The sequence below is a fragment of the Scyliorhinus canicula genome, chromosome 19 (genome assembly GCF_902713615.1).
Source record: "Scyliorhinus canicula chromosome 19, sScyCan1.1, whole genome shotgun sequence".
NCBI classification, from domain to species: domain Eukaryota; kingdom Metazoa; phylum Chordata; class Chondrichthyes; order Carcharhiniformes; family Scyliorhinidae; genus Scyliorhinus; species Scyliorhinus canicula.
Window position 1 is genome coordinate 64,658,457 of NC_052164.1, and position 22,688 is coordinate 64,681,144.

At 52.3% G+C, this 22,688-nt stretch overlaps 1 long non-coding RNA gene across 1 annotated transcript in view; it reads left to right on the forward strand.

Annotated features, from left to right (window-relative positions):
* The first annotated feature begins 3,891 nt into the window (after window positions 1-3,891).
* The window catches only part of LOC119954410, a 94,048-nt gene continuing 75,251 nt past the window's right edge, over window positions 3,892-22,688 (forward strand). Inside the window, exon 1 of the long non-coding RNA XR_005458239.1 lies at window positions 3,892-3,975. This is a non-coding gene — a long non-coding RNA (uncharacterized LOC119954410). The remainder of the gene's footprint in view (window positions 3,976-22,688) is intronic.

A 22,688-nucleotide genomic window follows, 5' to 3' on the forward strand; every position in this document is an offset into this window, starting at 1 on the left:
GATAGTGCGCATCGTGGCATTTGCAATATCCACTTTGATGCGGCTGAAGGCCTGGCAGGCCTCCATCGACAGGGGGAACATGGCTGTTTGGATGAGGGGACGGGCTTTGTCGGCGTAATTGGGAACCCACTGGGCGTAATTTGAGAAAAGGTCGAGGCAGCGCTTGAGAGCTTTGGGGCAGTGGGGGAGGGGGAGCTCCATCAGGGGGCGCATGCGTTCCGGTTCGGGGCCTATCACTCCATTTCGCACTACATAGCCGAGGATGGCTAGACGGTCGGTGCTAAACATGCATTTGTCCTTGTTGTAAGTCAGATTCAGGAGCTTTGCGGTTTGGGGGAATTTGCAGAGATTGGTGTCGTGGTCCTGCTGATCATGGCCGCAGATGGTGACATTATCGAGATACGGGAAGGTTGCCCGTAAACCGTATTGGTTGACCATTCTGTCCATCTATCTTTGGAAGACTGAGACCCCGTTTGTGACACCGAAGGGAACCCTTAAAAAATGGTAGAGCCGCCCGTCCGCTTCGAAGGCAGTGTACTTGCGATTGCTTGCGTGGATGGGGAGCTGGTGGTAGGCAGACTTGAGGTCCACCGTGGAGAAGACCTTGTACTGCGCGATCCTGTTGACCAGGTTGGATATACGGGGGAGAGGGTACGCGTCCAGCTGCGTAAACCTGTTGATGGTCTGACTGTAGTCTATGACCATCCTATTCTTCTCTCCGGAACTTGTGCTCGCCAAGGGCTGTTACTAGCCTTGATGACCCCTTCCTTCATAAGCCGTTGGACCTCGGACCTGCTGAAGGTCCGGTCCTGGACACTGTACCGTCGGCTCCTGGTGACGACAGGTTTGCAATCCGGGGTGAGGTTTGCAAACAAGGACGGGGGATTGACCTTGAGGGTCGCGAGGCTGCAGACAGTGAGGGAAGGCATAGGGCCGCCAAATTTAAATGTTAGACTCTGGAGGTTACATGAGAAGTCTCACTCCAGGAGTGCGGCCGCGCAGAGGTGGAGGAGGACGTAGAGTCTGTAATTTTTTTAATCCCTGCCCTGGACCGTGAGGTCCGCTATACAACACCCCGTGATCTGCACTGAATGGGAGCCAGAGGCCAGGGCGATTTGTTTGCTTGACCGGGTAGACAGGGAGAGCGCAGTGTCTTACCGTGGTGGGGTGGACGAAACTGTCCGTGTTCCCGGAGTCCAACAGGCAGGTCGTCTCATGCCCGTTGAGCAGTATCCTTGTTGTTGCCGTAGAGTGGGTGCGGGGTTGAGACTGTCCAGAGTGACTGAAGCAAGTTGTGGCAGATAGTCGGAGTCTTCATCGGGCAGTGAGTAGTCACCTGCGGGGTCCTCGGAGCCGATCCAAGATGGTGGTGCCTGTCGGTCGCACATGGTGAGGGGTGAACAAAATGGTGGCGCCCGGGGGTCGCACGTGGCATTGGAGGCATAAAAGGGCGGCGCCCGGGGGTCGCACATGGCATCGGAGGCGTAAAATAGCGGCGCCCAGAGGTTGGGGGATGGGGGCAGCGAGGTCCGCGGGCTGCACGGGGCCCCTAGAGAGAAAGAAGGGGGAGTCCCACAGTCGCTGCCCGGGGCCGCAGCAACCGCCTTGGCCTGGCAGACGGCCACAAAGTGGTCTTTCTTCCCACAGCCCTTGCAGGTTGCAGAATGGGCTGGGCAACGTTGTCGGGGGTGCTTCGCCTGGCCGCAAAAATAGCTGCGGAGCCCCGCGGGTTTTTCGGGGCGCCCTGCGGCGCAGGCCTGGGGGGAGTCCAAGTCCGTGGGCTGCGTTCTATGCTGCCCAGGGGCTGCCGTGCGGTCGGGGGTGTATGAGCGTGCGTTTCTGTTTGCGACATCTCGGGAGGTAGCGAGGGACCGTGCCTCCGTGAGGCTCAAGGTTTCTCTTTCTAATAGTCTCTGACGGATCTGTGGGGACTGCATGCCTGCAAGAAAGGCGTCTCGGATGAGGAGTTCCATGTGCTCATTAGCAGACACTTGTGGGCAGCCGCAGTTCCTCCCCAGTACAAGGAGGGCACGGTAAAAATCGTCCAGTGACTCACCAGGGATCTGCTGCCTTGTGGCTAGTAAGTGCCGAGCGTAGACTTGATTTACCGGCCGGACGAAGTTTCCTTTGAGCAGGTCCATGGCTGCGTCGTAGTCGGTCGTGTCCTCGATGAGCGTGTAGATGGCAGTGCCGATGCACGAGTGGAGGATGTGTAGTTTCTGATCCTTCGTCGGAACGTTTTCCGCCGTACTAAGGTAGCTGTTGAAACAAGCCAGCCAGTGCTTGAATGTGGCTGTTGCATTCGCTGCGTGAGAGCTGAGTCGTAAACACTCCGGCTTGATGCGGAGCTCCATAATTTAAAATCTTGTAGATTAAATTGATGCGCGATTAATGAACACAGAAACGAAGGATTACTCCGAATCAAAGGCTTTAATCTCCAAGAAGTGTGCCCAGCAGCAGGAGTACAGAAAGAACGACGGCTTCTGGGAAACACGGTATCTTATACTCCGCTTCGTAGGCAGAGCTACCTTCCTCTCGACCAATGAGAAGCCAACACTTGGGCCAATGGGCAGCGAACCTTCTTCACCAGTAGCAGCTCACACTCCCAGGTACCGCAGTACCTCTAGTCATACTACCACAGGGAGTGTGTCAGAGTGAGTGTTTGGGAGTGTGCCAGAGTGAGTGTTTGGGAGTGTGTCAGAGTGAGTGTTTGGGAGTGAGTCGAAGTGACAGTGTTTAGGGAGTGTGTCAGAGTGACAGTGTTAAGGGAGTGTGTCAGAGTGACAGTGTTTAGGGAGTGTGTCAGAGTGACAGTGTTTAGGGAGTGTGTCAGAGTGAGTGTTTGGGAGTGTGTCAGAGTGAGTGTTTGGGAGTGTGTCAGAGTGAGTGTTTGAGAGTGTGTCAGAGTGAGTGTTTAGGAGTGTGTCAGAGTGAGTGTTTAGGAGTGTGTCAGAGTGAGTGTTTAGGAGTATGTCAGAGTGACAGTGTTTGAGAGTGTGTCAGAGTGAGTGTTTAGTGAGTGTGTCAGGGTGAGTGTTTTAGAAAGTGTCAGAGTGAGTGTTCAGCAGCGTTTCAGAGTGAGTGTTTGGGAGTGTGTCAGACTGAGTGTTTGGGAGTGTGTCAGAGTGAGTGTTCAGTAGTGTGCCAGAGTGAGTGTTCATGAGTGTGTCAGAGTGAGTGTTTGGGAGTGTGTCAGAGTGAGTGTTTGGGGAGAGTGTCAGAGTGAGTGTTTGGGAGTGTGTCAGAGTGAGTGTTTGGGTGTGTGTCAGAGTGACAGTGTTTAGGGAGTGTGTCAGAGTGACAGTGTTTAGGGAGTGTGTCAGAGTGACAGTGTTTAGGGAGTGTGTCAGAGTGACAGTGTTTAGGGAGTGTGTCAGAGTGAATGTTTGGGAGTGTGTCAGAGTGAGTGTTCAGTAGTGTGCCAGAGTGAGTGTTCATGAGTGTGTCAGAGTGAGTGTTTGGGAGTGTGTCAGAGTGAGTGTTTGGGGAGAGTGTCAGAGTGAGTGTTTGGGGAGAGTGTCAGAGTGAGTGTTTGGGTGTGTGTCAGAGTGACAGTGTTTAGGGAGTGTGTCAGAGTGACAGTGTTTAGGGAGTGTGTCAGAGTGACAGTGTTTAGGGAGTGTGTCAGAGTGACAGTGTTTAGGGAGTGTGTCAGAGTGAATGTTTGGGAGTGTGTCAGAGTGAGTGCTCAGGGAGTGTGTCAGAGTGAGTGTTTGGGTGTGGGTCGGAGTGACAGTGTTTGGGAGTGTGTCAGAGTGAGTGTTTGGGGAGTGTGTCAGAGTGACAGTGTGAGATTGGTTGCTTGAGGACAGGAATTGTTTAGTTGGGCATTTTCTTCAGAAATTGATGAAAATGATTAAATCTTCCTCTTTGCCATTTTGAAATTACACAGCAACCCGTCCCTGGACAAGGTGCTGGAGTGTCCCATCGCATCTCATACCCACTTGGTGCCAAACGTATGGAGCTGTGCACTCCGTGAGTATTCAGTGATTAACCAGGTTCCAGGGCTGTGATTGTTGAAGCTCATTTGCACTGTCAGTCACATTGGATTTTAATCACAATTGATTGACAGACCTGCTTTAACTCCACATCAAATCCTGTCTTTCAACATGTTATTTCCCTCTGGTGTGCTCGATAGAATGCAGAAACATGAACACAGGTACGAAAGATTCTCTTCGCTTTTGCACATGCTTTTTCAGTTAGTTGCCAGCTGTTCTCTGTTACTGTTAAATGGAATGACGTTTACAGCGATAAGATGCAGGCACAGAGCAGACTCAGTGCAGGTAATAGCTGACAATTAACAGACACCTGGACTGCACGGATTTTAGGTCTTGATCTGAATATTCAGCTTTTGGGCACAGTTTAAAGAGATATAATAGATGCCACAACTGAAACACGGATGGCTGTTGGCGTAGGTTTGCACTCACTCCCAACAATTCGGTGCTGATCCCTCTGAAATTGGCAGACACTCCAATTTGAATAAGGTAGAGAGGAGTGTGATGTGTTGGGTAAGCTGGGTCTGCGAGGACTGCGTTTACTGTAGCAGTGAGAGAGACAGGCTTCCAACACTTGAAGAAATGCAACTCTATTTTATTGAACTCTTAACTATCATACATACTTTAACTGTGGGTTGACACTATGCTGAGTTGACTGGAGACCTGAGGCTAACCTGACCAGACTATCTTACTACCACATGGTGTATGTTCTAGTTGTTGCTCATGGGCACTGACTGTCTCAGAGGCTGCATCCCCAGAGAGCGGGAAAACTAGTGCCCTCTGGCTTTATAGTGGCCGTGTCCTAGAACATATAGAACATAGAACATTACAGCGCAGTACAGGCCCTTCGGCCCTCGATGTTGTGCCGTCCTGTGAAAACCCTCTAAAGTCCCTCTACACTATTCCCTTATCGTCCATATGCCTATCCAATGACCATTTGAATGCGTTTAGTGTTGGTGAGTCCACTACTGTTGCAGGCAGGGCATTCCACGCCCTTACTACTCTCTGGGTAAAGAACCTACCTCTGACATCTGCCCTATATCTATCTCCCCTCAATTTAAAGCTATGTCCCCTCATGCTGACATCACCATCTGAGGAAAAAGGCTCTCAATGTCCACCCTATCTAATCCTCTGATCATCTTGTATGCCTCAATTAAGTCACCTCTTAACCTTCTACTCTCTAACGAAAACAGCCTCAAGTCCTTCAGCCTTTCCTCATAAGATCTTCCCTCCATACCAGGCAACATCCTGGTAAATCTCCTCTGTACCCTTTCCAATGCTTCCACATCCTTCCTATAATGTGGCGACCAGAACTGCACGCAATACTCGAAATGCGGTTGCACCAGAGTTTTGTACAACTGCAACATGACCTAATGGCTCCTAAACGCAATCCCTCTACCAATAAAAGCTAACACACCGTACGCCTTCTTAACAACCCTCTCAACCTGGGTGGCAACTTTCAGGGATCTATGGACATGGACACCGAGATCTCTCTGCTCGTCCACACTACCAAGAATCGTACCATTAGCCCAGTACTCTGTCTTCCTGTTATTCCTTCCAAAATGAATCACCTCACACTTTTCTGCAGTCCTGTCTGGTGATTGGCTGCTGTGTTCTGTGCGTTCATTGGTCATCCTGTGTGTCAATCAATGTCTGTCTGTGCACCATCATATACTAATGTGTACATTATGACAGAGTGCGCAGCTTTTGAGTGGCTGGGGAATTAAAGGGGCGAAACTGGCGGCAAAGTCCACCAATCAATTTCCAGTATTTGCTGCAGTACTTTGAGAGAGGCAGCACGAGAAATGAACATTCGTTATCGTTCAATTGGAGTCAAAGTGACATTGATTTTTGAGGACCATTCGATTCACGGGTTTCCCAGGTTAACCGAAGCTCACCAGTTAAAGCATGCTAAATACTGTCAATTTCCACGGACCAACCAATCAGCACCCTCTTCTCACCCAGCCTAAAGTTGTTGCTTCCCTTGACATTGGCGTTCTTGTGATTCTCCTCATGACAGCAAGAGAAAAAGCTACAACAACATGGGCGGATTCTCCGGCCCACCAGCCGTGTTTTCCTGTGAGGAGAGTCCCGGCCGGCAGCGGGATTCTCCGGCCCACCAGCCGTGTTTTCCTCTGAGGAGAGTCCCCGCCGGCAGCGGGATTCTCCGGCCCACCAGCCGTGTTTTCCTGTGAGGAGCGTCCCGGCCGGCAGCGGGATTCTCCGGCCCACCAGCCGTGTTTTCCTGTGAGGACAGTCCCGGCCGGCAGCGGGATTCTCCGGCCCACCAGCCGTGTTTTCCTGTGAGGAGCGTCCCGGCCGGCAGCGGGATTCTCCGGCACACCAGCCGTGTTTTCCTGTGAGGAGCGTCCCGGCCGGCAGCGGGATTCTCCGGCCCACCAGCCGTGTTTTCCTGTGAGGAGCGTCCCGGCCGGCAGCGGGATTCTCCGGCCCACCAGCCGTGTTTTCCTGTGAGAAGCGTCCCGGCCGGCAGCGGGATTCTCTGTTCCCACAGCTGGTCAATGGGGAACCCCATGCTGCCAGGAAACCCACAGGCGCGGAGGTACTGCCAGCAGACCGGAGGATCTGGCCAGCGGAGAATTCCACTGAGTCATGTTTGTGACTCCCAAACTACGATTTAATTGAATTACATTTCTTCAACAGGGCCATTCACAGTGAGAGAGGAGCAATGGGGCCATTCACAATGAGAGAGGAGCAATGGGGCCATTCCCAGTGAGAGAGGAGCAATGGGGCCATTCACAGTGAGAGAGGAGCAATGGGGCATTCAAAGTGAGAGAGGAGCAATGGGGCCATTCACAGTGAGAGAGGAGCGATGGGGCCATTCACAGTGAGAGAGGAGCGATGGGGCCATTCACAGTGAGAGAGGAGCAATGGGGTCATTCACAGTGAGAGAGGAGCAATGGGGCCATTCACAGTGAGAGAGGAGCGATGGGGCCATTCACAGTGAGAGAGGAGCGATGGGGCCATTCACAGTGAGAGAGGAGCAATGGGGTCATTCACAGTGAGAGAGGAGCAATGGGGCCATTCACAGTGAGAGAGGAGCGATGGGGCCATTCACAGTGAGAGAGGAGCGATGGGGCCATTCACAGTGAGAGAGGAGCAATGGGGTCATTCACAGTGAGAGAGGAGCAATGGGGCCATTCAAAGTGAGAGAGGAGCAATGGGGTCATTCACAGTGAGAGAGGAGCAATGGGGCCATTCACAGTGAGAGAGGAGCAATGGGGCCATACACAGCGAGACAGCAGCAATGGGGCCATTCACAGTGAGGGAGGAGCAATGGGGCCATTCACAGTGAGAGAGGAGCAATGGGGTCATTCACAGTGAGAGAGGAGCAATGGGGCCATTCACAGTGAGAGAGGAGCGATGGGGCCATTCACAGTGAGAGAGGAGCGATGGGGCCATTCACAGTGAGAGAGGAGCAATGGGGTCATTCACAGTGAGAGAGGAGCAATGGTGCCATTCAAAGTGAGAGAGGAGCAATGGGGCCATTCACATGGAGACAGGAGCAATGGGGCCATTCACAGTGAGAGAGGAGCAATGGGGCCATTCACAGTGAGAGAGGAGCAATGGGGCCATTCACAGTGAGCCTAGAGTAATGGGGCCATTCACAGTGAGAGAGGAGCAAAGGGACCATTCACAGTGAGAGAGGAGCAATGGGGCCATTCACAGTGAGAGAGGAGCAATGGGGCCTTTCACAGTGAGAGAGGAGCAATGGGGCCATTCACAGTGAGCCTGGAGCAATAGGGCCATTCACAGTGAGAGAGGAGCAATGGGGCCATTCACAGTGAGAGAGGAGCAATGGGGACATTTGGAGTGAGAGGAGCAATAGGGCCCTTCACAGTGAGAGAGGAGCAATAGGGCCATTCACAGTGAGAGGAGCAATGGGGCCATTCGGAGTGAGAGAGGAGCAATGGGGCCATTCACAGTGAGCCTGGAGCAATGGGGCCACTCACAGAGATGGGAGCAATGGGGCCATTCACAGTGATTTAGGAGCAATGGGTCCATCCACAGTGAGAGAGGAGCAATGGGGACATTCACAGTGAGAGGGGAGCAAGGCAGCCATTCAGAGTGAGCCTGGAGCAATGGGTCATTCAAAGTGAGAGAGGAGCAATGGGTCATTCAAAGTGAGAGAGGGGCAATGGGGCCGTTCACAGTGAGAGGAGCAATGGGGTCCTTCACAGTGAGAGAGGAGCAATGGGGCCATTCACAGTGAGAGAGGAGCAATGGGGCCATTCACAGTGAGAGGACCAATGGGGCCATTCGGAGTGAGAGAGGAGCAATGGGGCTATTCACAGTGAGAGAGGAGCAATGGGGCCATTCACAGTGAGAGAGGAGCAATGGGGCCATTCACAGTGAGAGAGGAGCAATGGGGCCATTCACAGCGAGAGAGGAGCAATGGGGCCATTCACAATGAGAGAGGAGCAATGGGGCCATTCACAGTGAGAGAGGAGCAATGGGGCCATTCACAGTGAGAGAGGATCAATGGGGCCATTCACAGTGAGAGAGGAGCAATGGGACCATTCACAGTGAGAGGAGCCATGGGCCATTCACAGTGAGAGGAGCCATGGGACATTCACAGTGAGAGAGGAGTAATGGGGCCATTCACAGTGAGAGAGGAGCAATGGGGCCATTCACAGTGAGAGGAGCAATGGGGCCATTCGGAGTGAGAGAGGAGCCATGGGGTCATTCACAGTGAGCGTAGAGCAACGGCGCCATTCACAGTGAGAGAGGAGCAATGGGGCCATTCACAGTGAGCCTGGAGCAATGGGGCCACTCACAGAGATGGGAGCAATGGGTCCATCCACAGTGAGAGAGGAGCAATGGGGACATTCACAGTGAGAGGGGAGCAAGGCAGCCATTCACAGTGAGCCTGGAGCAATGGGTCATTCAAAGTGAGAGAGGAGCAATGGGTCATTCAAAGTGAGAGAGGAGCAATGGGGCCGTTCACAGTGAGAGGAGCAATGGGGTCCTTCACAGTGAGAGAGGAGCAATGGGGCCATTCACAGTGAGAGAGGAGCAATGGGGCCATTCACAGTGAGAGAGGAGAAACAGGGCCATTCAGAGTGAGAGAGGAGCAATGGGGCCATTCAAGTGAGAGGACCAATGGGGCCATTCACAGTGAGAGAGGAGCAATGGGACCATTCACAGTGAGAGAGGAGCAATGGGACCATTCACAGTGAGAGAGGAGCAATGGGACCATTCACAGTGAGAGAGGAGCAATAGGGCCATTCACAGTGAGAGAGGAGCAATGGGACATTCACAGTGAGAGAGGAGCGATGGGGCCATTCACAGTGAGAGCGGAGCAATGTGGTCATTCACAGGGAGAGGAGCAATGGGGCCATTCACAGCGAGACAGGAGCAATGGGGCCATTCACAGTGAGAGAGGAGCAATGGGTCATTCACAGTGAGCCTGGAGCAATGGGGCCATTCACAGTGAGAGGAGCAATGGGGCTTTTCACAGTGAGAGAGAAGCAATGGGTCATTCACAGTGAGAGAGGATCAATGGGGCCGTTCGCAGTGAGAGAGGAGCAACGGCGCCATTCACAGTGAGAGAGGAGCAATGGGGTCATTCACAGTGAGAGAGGAGCAATGGGGCCATTCACAGTGAGAGAGGAGCAATGGGTCCATTCACAGTGAGAGAGGAGCAATGGGGCCATTCACAGTGAGAGAGGAGCAATGGGGCCATTCACATGGAGACAGGAGCAATGGGGTCATTCACAGTGAGAGAGGAGCAACGGCGCCATTCACAGTGAGAGAGGAGCAATGGGGTCATTCACAGTGAGAGAGGACCAATGGGGTCATTCACAGTGAGAGAGGAGCAATGGGACCATTCCCAGTGAGAGACGAGAAAAGGGGCCATTCACAGTGAGAGAGGAGCAATCTGGCCATTCACAGTGATAGAGGAGCAATGGGGCCATTCACAGTGAGAGAGGAGCAATGGGGCCATTCACAGCGAGAGAGGAGCAATGGGGCCATTCACAGTGAGAGAGGAGCAATGGGGCCATTCGGAGTGAGAGAGGAGCAATGGGGCCATTCACAGTGAGAGAGGATCAATGGGGCCATTCACAGTGAGAGAGGAGCAACGGGGCCATTCACAGCGAGAGAGGAGCAATGGGGCCATTCACAATGAGAGAGGAGCAATGGGACATTCACAGTGAGAGAGGAGCAATGGGGCCATTCACAGTGAGAGAGGAGCAATGGGGCCATTCACAGTGAGAGAGGAGCAATGGGGCCATTCACAGTGAGAGAGGAGCAATGGGGCCATTCAGAACGAGGGAGGAGCAATGGGACATTCACAGTGAGAGAGGAGCAATGGGGCCATTCAGAATGAGGGAGGAGCAATGGGGCCAGTCACAGTGAGAGAGGAGCAATGGGGCCATTCACAATGAGAGAGGAGCAATGGGACTTTCACAGTGAGAGAGGAGCAATGGGGCCATTCACAGTGAGAGAGGAGCAATGGGGCCATTCACAGTGAGAGAGGAGCAATGGGGCCATTCACAGTGAGAGAGGATCAATGGGGCCATTCACAGTGAGAGAGGAGCAATGGGGCCATTCACAGTGAGAGAGGAGCAATGGGGCCATTCAGAATGAGGGAGGAGCAATGGGGACATTTGGAGTGAGAGGAGCAATAGGGCCCTTCACAGTGAGAGAGGAGCAATAGGGCCATTCACAGTGAGAGGAGCAATGGGGCCATTCGGAGTGAGAGAGGAGCCATGGGGTCATTCACAGTGAGCGTAGAGCAACGGCGCCATTCACAGTGAGAGAGGAGCAATGGGTCCATCCACAGTGAGAGAGGAGCAACGGCGCCATTCACAGTGAGAGAGGAGCAATGGGGTCATTCACAGTGAGAGAGGAGAAACGGGGCCATTCAGAGTGAGAGAGGAGCAATGGGACCATTCAAGTGAGAGGACCAATGGGGCCATTCACAGTGAGAGAGGAGCAATGGGACCATTCACAGTGAGAGAGGAGCAACGGCGCCATTCACAGTGAGAGAGGAGCAATGGGGTCATTCACAGTGAGAGAGGAGCAATGGGGCCATTCACAGTGAGAGAGGAGCAATGGGGCCATTCACATGGAGACAGGAGCAATGGGGTCATTCACAGTGAGAGAGGAGCAACGCCGCCATTCACAGCGAGAGAGGAGCAATGGGGTCATTCACAGTGAGAGAGGACCAATGGGGTCATTCACAGTGAGAGAGGAGCAATGGGACCATTCACAATGAGAGAGGAGCAATGGGGCCATTCACAGTGAGAGAGGAGCAATGGGGCCATTCACAGTGAGAGAGGAGCAATGGGGCCATTCACAGTGAGAGAGGAGCAATGGGGCCATTCACAGTGAGAGAGGAGCAATGGGGCCATTCACAGTGAGAGAGGAGCAATGGGGCCATTCACAGTGAGAGAGGAGCAATGGGGCCATTCACAGTGAGAGAGGAGCAATGGGGACATTTGGAGTGAGAGGAGCAATAGGGCCCTTCACAGTGAGAGAGGAGCAATAGGGCCATTCACAGTGAGAGGAGCAATGGGGCCATTCGGAGTGAGCGAGGAGCCATGGGGTCATTCACAGTGAGCGTAGAGCAACGGCGCCATTCACAGTGAGAGAGGAGCAATGGGGCCATTCACAGTGAGCCTGGAGCAATGGGGCCACTCACAGAGATGGGAGCAATGGGGCCATCCACAGTGAGAGAGGAGCAATGGGGACATTCACAGTGAGAGGGGAGCAAGCCAGCCATTCACAGTGAGCCTGGAGCAATGGGTCATTCAAAGTGAGAGAGGAGCAATGGGGCCATTCACAGTAAGAGCGGAGCAATGGGGCCGTTCACAGTGAGAGAGGAGCAATGGGACCATTCACAGTGAGAGAGGAGCAATGGGGTCCTTCACAGTGAGAGAGGAGCAATGGGGCCATTCACAGTGAGAGAGGAGCAATGGGGCCATTCACAGTGAGACAGCAGCAATGGGGCCATTCACAGTGAGAGAGAAGCAATGGGGCCATTCACAGTGAGAGAGGAGCAATGGGGCCATTCACAGTGAGAGAGGAGCAATGGGGCCATTCAAGTGAGAGGACCAATGGGGCCATTCACAGTGAGAGAGGAGCAATGGGGCCACTCACAGTGAGAGAGGAGCAATGGGGCCATTCACAGTGAGAGAGGAGCAATGGGGCCATTCACAGTGAGAGAGGAGCAATGGGGCCATTCACAGTGAGAGAGGAGCAATGGGGCCATTCACAGTGAGAGAGGAGCAATGGGGCCATTCACAGTGAGAGAGGAGCAATGGGGCCATTCAAGTGAGAGGACCAATGGGGCCATTCACAGTGAGAGAGGAGCAATGGGGCCATTCACAGTGAGAGAGGAGCAATGGGACCATTCACAGTGAGAGAGGAGAAATGAGGCCATTCACAGTGAGAGCGGAGCAATGTGGTCATTCACAGGGAGAGGAGCAATGGGGCCATTCACAGCGAGACAGGAGCAATGGGGCCATTCACAGTGAGAGAGGAGCAATGGGTCATTCACAGTGAGCCTGGAGCAATGGGGCCATTCACAGTGAGAGGAGCAATGGGGCTTTTCACAGTGAGAGAGAAGCAATGGGTCATTCACAGTGAGAGAGGATCAATGGGGCCGTTCGCAGTGAGAGAGGAGCAACGGTGCCATTCACAGTGAGAGAGGAGCAGTGGGGTCATTCACAGTGAGAGAGGAGCAATGGGGCCATTCACAGTGAGAGAGGAGCAATGGGTCCATTCACAGTGAGAGAGGAGCAATGGGGCCATTCACATGGAGACAGGAGCAATGGGGTCATTCACAGTGAGAGAGGATCAATGGGGTCATTCACAGTGAGAGAGGAGCAACGGCGCCATTCACAGCGAGAGAGGAGCAATGGGGTCATTCACAGTGAGAGAGGACCAATGGGGTCATTCACAGTGAGAGAGGAGCAATGGGACCATTCCCAGTGAGAGACGAGAAAAGGGGCCATTCACAGTGAGAGAGGAGCAATGGGGCCATTCACAGTGAGAGAGGAGCAATGGGGCCATTCACAGCGAGAGAGGAGCAATGGGGCCATTCACAGTGAGAGAGGAGCAATGGGGCCATTCGGAGTGAGAGAGCAGTAATCGGGCCCTTCACAGTGAGAGAGGAGCAATGGGGCCATTCAGAGTTAGAGAGGAGCAATGGGGCCATTCACAGTGAGAGAGGAGCAATGGGTCCATTCACAGTGAGAGAGGAGCAATGGGGCCGTTCACAGTGAGCCTGGAGCAATGGGGCCATTCACAGTGAGAGAGGAGCAATGGGGCCATTCACATGGAGACAGGAGCAATGGGGTCATTCACAGTGAGAGAGGAGCAACGGCGCCATTCACAGCGAGAGAGGAGCAATGGGGTCATTCACAGTGAGAGCGGACCAATGGGGTCATTCACAGTGAGAGAGGAGCAATGGGACCATTCCCAGTGAGAGACGAGAAAAGGGGCCATTCACAGTGAGAGAGGAGCAATGGGGCCATTCACAGTGAGAGAGGAGCAATGGGGCCATTCACAGTGAGAGAGGAGCCATGGGGACATTCACAGTGAGAGAGGAGCAATGGGGCCATTCACAGTGAGAGAGGAGCAATGGGGCCATTCACAGTGAGAGAGGAGCAATGGGGCCATTCACAGTGAGAGAGGAGCAATGGGGCCATTCACAGTGAGAGAGGAGCAATGGGGCCATTCACAGTGAGAGAGGAGCAATGGGGCCATTCACAGTGAGAGAGGAGCAATGGGGCCATTCACAGTGAGAGAGGAGCAATGGGGCCATTCAGAATGAGGGAGGAGCAATGGGGCCATTCACAGTGAGAGAGGAGCAATGGGGACATTTGGAGTGAGAGGAGCAATAGGGCCCTTCACAGTGAGAGAGGAGCAATAGGGCCATTCACAGTGAGAGGAGCAATGGGGCCATTCACAGTGAGAGAGGAGCAATGGGGACATTTGGAGTGAGAGGAGCAATAGGGCCCTTCACAGTGAGAGAGGAGCAATAGGGCCATTCACAGTGAGAGAGGAGCAATGGGGCCATTCGGAGTGAGAGAGGAGCCATGGGGTCATTCACAGTGAGCGTAGAGCAACGGCGCCATTCACAGTGAGAGAGGAGCAATGGGGCCATTCACAGTGAGAGAGGAGCAATGGGGCCATTCACAGTGAGAGAGGAGCAATCAGGTCATTCACATTGAAAGAGGAGCAATGGGGCCATTCACAGTGAGAGAGGAGCAATGGGACCATTCACAGTGAGAGAGGAGCAATGGGGCCATTCACAGTGAGAGAGTAGCAATCAGGTCATTCACAGTGAGAGAGGAGCAATGGGGCCATTCACAGTGAGAGAGGAGCAATGGGGCCATTCACTGTGAGAGAGGAGCAATGGGGCCATGAGCAGTGAGAGAGGAGCAATGGGGCCATTCACAGTGAGTGGGGAGCAATGGGGCCATTCACAGCGAGACAGGAGCAATGGGGCCACTCACAGTGAGAGAGGAGCAATCAGGCCATTCACAGTGAGAGAGGAGCAATGGGACTGTTAACCGTGAGTGGGAAGCAACGGCACCACTCAAAGTGAGGGAAGAGCAACAGGACCATTAACAGCCAGAGAGGAGCATCCATGACAGGCGCTGATGACCCCTGGACGTATCACTGTCTAATCCGTTCTATGATCAACATCAATGTAGCGCCAAATTAATAACGGTAACAGAAACAATACCGCAGGATGAGGCACTCAAATCTCTGATAAGGGAGCCCGATTCAGCCAGTGCCTCCCTGCCAGTCTGATGTCTCCCACTGGCGCTGAATACTCACCGTGTCGACACCTGTGAAGAAACTCCTGGTTACTCGACCAGGGGAACTGGTTTGATGAAAACGACCAGGAGATCCTGGATCTGATAAGTCACAGCCATTCGGCTTTTGTGAATCCGAAAGAGCGACTCAACTGGAGAGCATGAAGGCAGCTCTACAGATGGCTGAAGGCTGAAGTCCAGCAAAAAAAATCCCACAACCTAAAGAACAGTTGGTGGGTGGAGAAAGTGCAGGAGAGCCAGCTGTCAGCCAACAGCCATGATGCGCAGTCAAAACCTCTCCTGGTCCACTCACGTCGACGCTATCACCAAGTAAGCACAACAGCGCCTATACTTCCTCAGGAAACTAAGGAAATTCGGCATGTCCATTTTAACCCTTACCAACTTTTACAGATGCACTATAGAAAGCATCCTCTCGGGCTGCATCACAGCCTGGTATGCCAACTGCTCGGCCCAGGACCGCAAGGAACTTCAGAGTCGTGAATACCGCCCAGTCCATCTCACGAACCTGCCTCCCATCCACGGAATCCATCTACACCTCCCGCTGCCAGGGGAAAGCGGGAAGCATAATCAAGGATCCCTCCCACCCGGCTTACTCACTTTTCCAACTTCTTCCATCGGGCAGGATATTCAGAAGTCTGAGAACACACACGAACAAACTCAAAAACAGCTTCTTCCCCGCTGTCACCAGACTCCTAAATGACCCTCTTATTGACTGACCTCATTAACACTACACCCTGTATGCTTCAACCGATGCCAATGCTTATGTCGTTACATTGTATATCTTGTGTTGCCCTTTTATGTATTCTCATGTATTTTCTTGAATTTTGTTTAATTCCCTTTTCTTCCATGTACTGAATGATCTGTTGAGCAGCTTGCAGAAAAATACTTTTCACTGTACCTCGGTTCACGTGGCAATAAACAAATCCAGTCCATCCATGGCTCAACTACCCATGGGCCTACCCCAAAGCTGTCCAAGAACGGAGAGGTGCTCATCAAGAAGAGAGAGGCAGACAGCACATGCTGGAAGGAGCAATCCTGAATAGAGGCTGTCTTCAATGTGAGTGCCCTGGACTCCATCCCACAGCATGCTACCCACCATCATGTCAGCACAGTCCCTTTCCAACATGAGGCAGAACAGGCCACCTGCCTGCTAAAGAACAACAAGGCATCTGGAGCAGGTGGAACCACTGCCAAAGCACTAAGACATGATGTAAATACATGACTTAATTTCACTTCTGTGGAAGGAGGAGAATATGCCACGAGATCTCAGAGACACCATAACCATCATCAAAAAAGATGACAGATCCGACTGCTGTAATGTCATGTGAGAGTACCTTTAAGAAGTAGGTGTTTTTGATAGAATAACTGTAGTGGGTGTACCTTTAAGAAATGGGTGTTTATTACTGCAGTGATGGCAGAGAGTGGGTGGAGCTGGGCTGTCTGTCTGCTTTACGTTCGTTTTTGAGCAGGCTGCTATAGAGTGATATTTTAGTTTTGTTTTCAGAGAGAAGAGCTGCAGTGAAAGCCAACAGATGTGCATGGATCTCTCTACAAGATAAAGAGTGTTTATTTGTGTGATTTCAAAGGGATAACTGATCTCATGAGAGAATTTAAACCTGATCTCTGTTAAAAGGGTCTTTTGTCTTCTTGATGTTTTTTGGGAATTTATTAAGGATTACTTTGTGTTGTATTGTTTGGGGGTTGTATTTGAATTGATGGTTGCTAAGATGTTCACTGTATGTTTTAAAAAGGTTAACTTGAGTTCATAGAATAAACATTGTTTTGCTTTAAAAAATACATTTTCATTTCTGCTGTACCACTCCTGTAGAGTGGGCCATGTGCTCCCCATACCACAATCTAGTAAACATTGTGGGTCAGGTGAACTCCATGATACACTTTGGGGTTCTCTAAACCCTGGCCCATAACAGTAACTACAGGGGCATTTCCCTATTGACAGCCACTGGTAAGGTCATCACAAGAATCCTCCTTAATTGCCTTCCCCCTGTGGCTGAAGAGCTCCCCCCAGGGTCAGAATGTGAATTCTGCCCACGAAAGGGCTTAATGAACATGATATCACTGCGTGGCAATTACAGGAGAAATGGAGGAACATGGCCTTCTTTAACCTCACAAAGACTGTCAACACGTCAACCATGAGAGCAGCCTCTGCCATTTCAGCTGCACCGAAAAAGTTTTTACCATCCTCTGTCTGTTCCATGAACATGAAAACGGTGACCAACAGATCTACCAAGACACCCTCCTCCCTCTCATCACTTTCCTCATCCTCCTTGCCCTTCCTTACCTTCCTCACTATCTTCCCTCTCCCTCTTCATCCACCTCACTATCCTTCCTCTCCTCTCCCTCCTCTTCCTCCTCATCCTCCTCACTCTCCTCATCCTCCTTGCCCTCCTCATCATCCTCACTATCTTCCCTCTCCCTCTTCATCCTTCTCGCCATCTTCCCTCTCCCCTCCCTCCTCACTATCTGCCCTCGCCTCTCCCTCCTCTTCCTCCTCTTCCTCCTCACCCTCCTCACTCTCCTCATGCTCCTTGCTTTCCTCATCATCCTCACTATCTTCCCTCTCCCTCTTCATCCTCCTCACAATCTTCCCTCTCCCCTCCCTCCTCACTCTCCTCACCCTCCTCACTATCCTCCCTCCCCTTTCCCTCTTGGCCCTCTCTCCTCCTGTAGCTGTTGTTGCTCTGGCTGACCTCAGCTCCTCCTCCCACAGTGTCTATTAAGGTGGCAGCACAGGTCTCAATCTTTTGCGATAAAACTCTCAGAGAATTGCAGAAAACATGTTGGTTAAATCTGGACAAAGTGTGCTCCAAAGTCTTGAATGAGTATGAAGGCCAATTTAATTGTCAGTAAGAGCTTTAACAGTCCTTGAACAACAATTCATAGCCTGTGGTTAAATTCCTTTCCCTAGCAGAGGGGTGAATTTGCATTACATATCAAGATCCCATCTTGGTCACCCCAATGTTTTAAATTATCCAGGGTTAAATGGGAAGGCTGTCTGAAATTTACTCTGCCCGACCAGAGGGCCCATTAAATCTGTGGTGAACGTATGCCATTGAAAAACTTCATTCAAGGAATCGTCTGTTCAGTATGGGGGGCATCTGACTGCAGTGAGTTCTTTCAGATCCCATTTCTTTAAAAAAAAACGTACTCGTTAAAGATTGAAAATTTGAGCCTCGATTGTTACTAATTGTCTTCCACTTTCAGCAAACTGACAACAGACAGTCTGATGTTTATTCTGGAATCAATAATCTTCCGAGTGAGGCTGTGGGTGAGAGTTTTATATCACAGCGTTATCCAACCAAGCCTCATCGGAATGGACAGAAGCAAGAGCCTTTTTCTGACAAGTTGAGCTGCAAATTTTGCAACAGGAGCTTTTTTATGAGTTCGGATTGGACATGTCTTGAATGAGCAGAATCGAGTTCCAAAGGAAACAGCTGAACTGAGCTGCCTTTGTGTGTGACCGAAGTTTGATCCCTGCCGTGCTAATAAAACCAGTCAACAAAGTTCCAGAAGCATGGAGCAAAAGGGGCTGGTGTAAATAGTGAACATTTTACTATTCTCAAGCTGGCAAAAAAAAAATTCAGAAGTAATTCTTTAAAACTTGAACATGTTTGTTCCTTGACCTCTGGTCATCTTGGCCACATTTGCACTTTTCGACTTGATCAGCGTGGGCGTGTTCCTACCACTAAAATAAAATAAAAGTCAGCAATTACTGGAACTGTACAGCAGGTCTATCAGTAACTAGGCAGAGAAAGGAGACTCAAATGCTCTTCAGACTTGTTTCGTCCAGTGGTCAGGAATTCACTCCAAACATGTGAAAGTTGCAGTGAAATTCCCTGATCTGCCAGTATAGCTGCAACATGAGATACAGCCGCAAAAGATTCTGGGCCAATGTTCCGAAACATTGGAGGCTCCCATGAATTTTCAAAACTTCTTCTTCGCTCCCCATGTGGCAGATGTGGAACTTCACCATCCAGAGCCAGACATGTTAACCCCTCCATCTGGTCTACTGGATGTACTGCAGCAACTTTCCACAACTTCTCTGCCAGCTCCTCCCAAAGCTCAACCATCAAGAAGGGCAACAAAACAAGCTCCATGGGAACACCATTTCCTCCTAGTTCCCCTAAAGTTACACAGTTTAGAGTTACCAGTTCAAAAATGTGTTTCTAACAGTGTTCTAGATCAGTGTTTTTCAAACTTTTTTTCCGGGGACCCATCTTTACCAATCGGCCAACTCATGCCGGCTGAGCGCTGCGACCCACGCCGGCTAATCTTCGCAACGCACCATTTTCGCTTACCTTTAATGTGACGGGTGAGCCTTGCTTGGTCCTCACAATATCACTTACTTTGTTATTCAATGTTACATTTTTGTATGGGTTGTTCATCAAAGGTCCTCGAGCTCACACCAGCACTGCTTTGTCCTGTTGTGGATGCTCCTGAACAGCTCACACCACCGCTGCTGTGTCCTGCTGTGGATTTTCCTGAGACACTCTCTCCAGCAGGTTTAGTTGTAAGATCCTGGCCTGTTTGTGTCTCTGGCCCTCTCTTCCTTATTCCAAAATGATCCATCTTAAATTTTACGTCCTGTTGATTGTTTGCTGCTGACAAAAGGGAGGAATCGTAGGGCAGAATGGTGGCGCAGTGTTAGCGTTGCTGCCTCAGGGGGCCGAGGTCCCAGGTTCGATCCCGTCCCTGGGTCACTGTCCGAGTGGAGTTTGCACATTCTCCCTGTGTCTGTGTGGGTTTCACCCCTACAACCCAAAGATGTGCAAGTAGGTGCATTGGCCACGCAAAATTGACCCTTAATTGAAGAAAATGAATTGGGTACTCTAAATTTATTTTTTTTAAATGGAGGAATCGCAGTCGCGCCCAGAGCACGTGATATCATTGTTCAGGGTGCGTTACTTGTTCTCTGCCGTCACTTCAGGCAGGACGACTGCATTGAATTATAAAAAAAGTATTTTACTGGGTCAGCGCGCTGATGTCATGAGATACCCTCAATCACGACACGAGAGAAGATAGATGATTCAAAGGCTTTAATCAGCTTAGAACTGTACAGCAGCCGAGAAGTGTGCTCATCACATGTTGCCTGAGTGAGCCTTATCTTATATACCATTTCCTGGGGGCGGAGCCAGAGGCGGAGTCCCCCAGGGTTCTAAGCACGGTCTTAAAGGGCCAATGCATTAAAAGTAAGGTACTGATAACATTTATCACACGTCAGGAGGAGGTGGTGTAATGCCTCCAATGCCGCACAGCTTCTATGATGGCTTGGGCCTCCTTTTTGACGGAGGAGTGCCGGATTTCAGAGGCATGGAGGGTGCGTGAAAAGAATGCCTCGGGTCTGCCGTCCTGGTTGAGGGTGGCGGCCAGAGCGACGTCTGATGCATCGCTCTCGACTTGAAAGGGGAGCGTCTCGTCAACCACGTGCATCGCGGCCTTGGCGATGTCGGCCTTGATACGGTTGAAGGCCTGGTGAGCCTCGGCCGACAGGGGGAAAGCGGTGGAGTGAATGAGTGGGCGGGCCTTGTCCGCATAGTTAGGGACCCACTGGGCGTAGTACGGGAAGAACCCCAGGCATCGTTTGAGGGCCTTGCGGCAGTGGGGGAGGGGGAGTTCCATGAGGGGGCGCATGCGATCGGTGTCGGGCCCTAGAACTCCATTTTGCACCACATAGCCAAGGATGGCTAAGCGTTTGGTGCTGAACACGCACTTCTCCTTGCTATACGTAAGGTTCAGGAGTTTGGCGGTATGGAGGAATTTGGAAAGGTTAGTATCGTGGTCCTGCAGTTCTTGGCTGCAGATAGTGACGTTATCCAAGTACGGGAAGGTGGCCCACAGTCCATACCGGTCAACCATTCGGTCCATCTCCTGTTGGAAGACCGAGACCCCGTTGGTGATGCCGAAGAGAACCCAAAGTAAATGGTAAAGGCAGCCGTCTGCTTCGAACGCAGTGTATGGGTGGTCCGCCTTGCGGATGGGGAGCTGGTGGTAGGCAGATTTCAGGCCCACTGTCGAGAAGACCCGGTACTGTGCAACCTGATTGACTATATCAGATATGCATGGGAGGGGGTAGGCATCGAGCTGCGTGCACCGATGATGGTCTGACTGTAGTCAACGACCATCCTGTGTTTCTCCCCAGTCTTCACAACTATCACTTGGGCTCTCCAGGGGCTATTGCTGGCCTCGATGATGCCTTCCCACAGTAGCTGCTGGTCTCAGACCTGATGAAGGTCCTGTCCTGGGCACTGTGCCGTCTGCTGCTGTTGGCGGCAGGTTTGCAATCCAGGATGAGGTTTGCAAACAGGGAAGGTGGGTTGACCTTAAAGGTCATGAGGCTGCATACAGTAAGGGGTGGTAGGGGCCCGCCAAATTTCAGAGTTAGACTTTGGAGGTTGCACTGGATGTCCAGGCCGAGTAGCAGGGCAGCGCAGAGGTTGGGGAGGACGTAGAGCCGGAAGTTGCTGAACTCTACGCCCTGGATGGTGAGGGTGGCAGTGTAGTACCCCCGGATCGCCACGGAGTGGGATCCAGAGACCAGGGTGATTCGTTGGGTAATGGGGTGTACCGTGAGGGAGCAGCGCCTCACCGTATGGGGGTGGATGAAGCTCTCCGTGCTCCCAGAGTCAAGAAGGCAGGATGTCTTGTGCCCATCGACCTTTACCGTCATCAACACGGTTGCGAGGTTGTGCGGCCGGGACTGGTCGAGCCAGATGGAGGCGAGCTGCGGCTGGTGTTGGTGGCCCTGGGCTGGTCGACAGCGGTTGCGGGTGATGAGCAGCCCGATGAGGTGCCCGACGAGCAGGGGAGCTGGGGCGCCAAAGATGGCGGTGTTAAAGATGGCGGTGCCCCCGGTCCGCACGAGGTCTGATGGGGGGGAAGATGGCGGTGCCCACAGCCGTACGTGTTCTGATGCGAGGAAGATGGTGGTGCCGATGGGCCGCACGTGGGTTGCGGGGATGAAAATGGTGGCGCCCACGGGTCGCACGTGGCGGGGTGCAGGAACAACGGGCCTGGTTACAGCGGCAATTGACCGGGCCTGGCACGCCACAGCGAAATGTCCTTTCTTCCTGCAGGCTTTGCATATTGTGCTCCGCGCCGGGCAGCACTGCCGGGGGTGCTTTGTCTGCCCACAGAAATAGCACTTGTGCCCCCCGGGGTTGGCTGGCTGCTGCGCGGCGCAGGCTTGGGGCTGGCTGGGGGCGGTCGCTCGTGGGGTCCACAATGTCCAGGAGGGGGGCGCTGTGCGGTCGGGGGCGTACGTTTGTACATTACGGGAGGCCACCGTTAGTGACGTCGCGAGTTTCTTGGTCGGCGCGAGGTCGAGGGTAGCCCCTTCTAAGAGGCGCTAGTGGATGTACGCCGACCATATGCCTGTAATGAAAGCGTCCCTGATTAGGAGTTCGGAAATTCCAACAGCCGAAACTGCCTGGCAATCGCAGTCCCTCGCCAGCGCATGCAGGGCACGCCAGAAATGTTCCAATGACTCACCGAGGAGTTGTTGCCGTGTGTACAGGAGGTGCCTGGTGCAGAGTTTGTTGGTCTGCCCGGTGTAGTTCTCTTTCAGAAGCACCATGGCCTCAGCGTAGGTGGGTGTGTACCAGATAAGGGGAAATATATCGGAGCTCAGCCCTGTATACAGGATCTGGAGCTTCTGAGGGTTGTTCCTTCGCAGATCCGATGTAGGCTTCTAAGCAAGCTAGCCAGTGGGCAAAGGCCGACATGGCGTTGTCTGCTTGAGGGTGCAGCTGCAGGCAATCTGGCTTAATGCGGAGGACCATCGCTGTAAAATCTCTGCATAATAAATTGATGCACTATCAATTACAATGAGACGAGAGTAGAGAGTATCGAGGCTTTATTA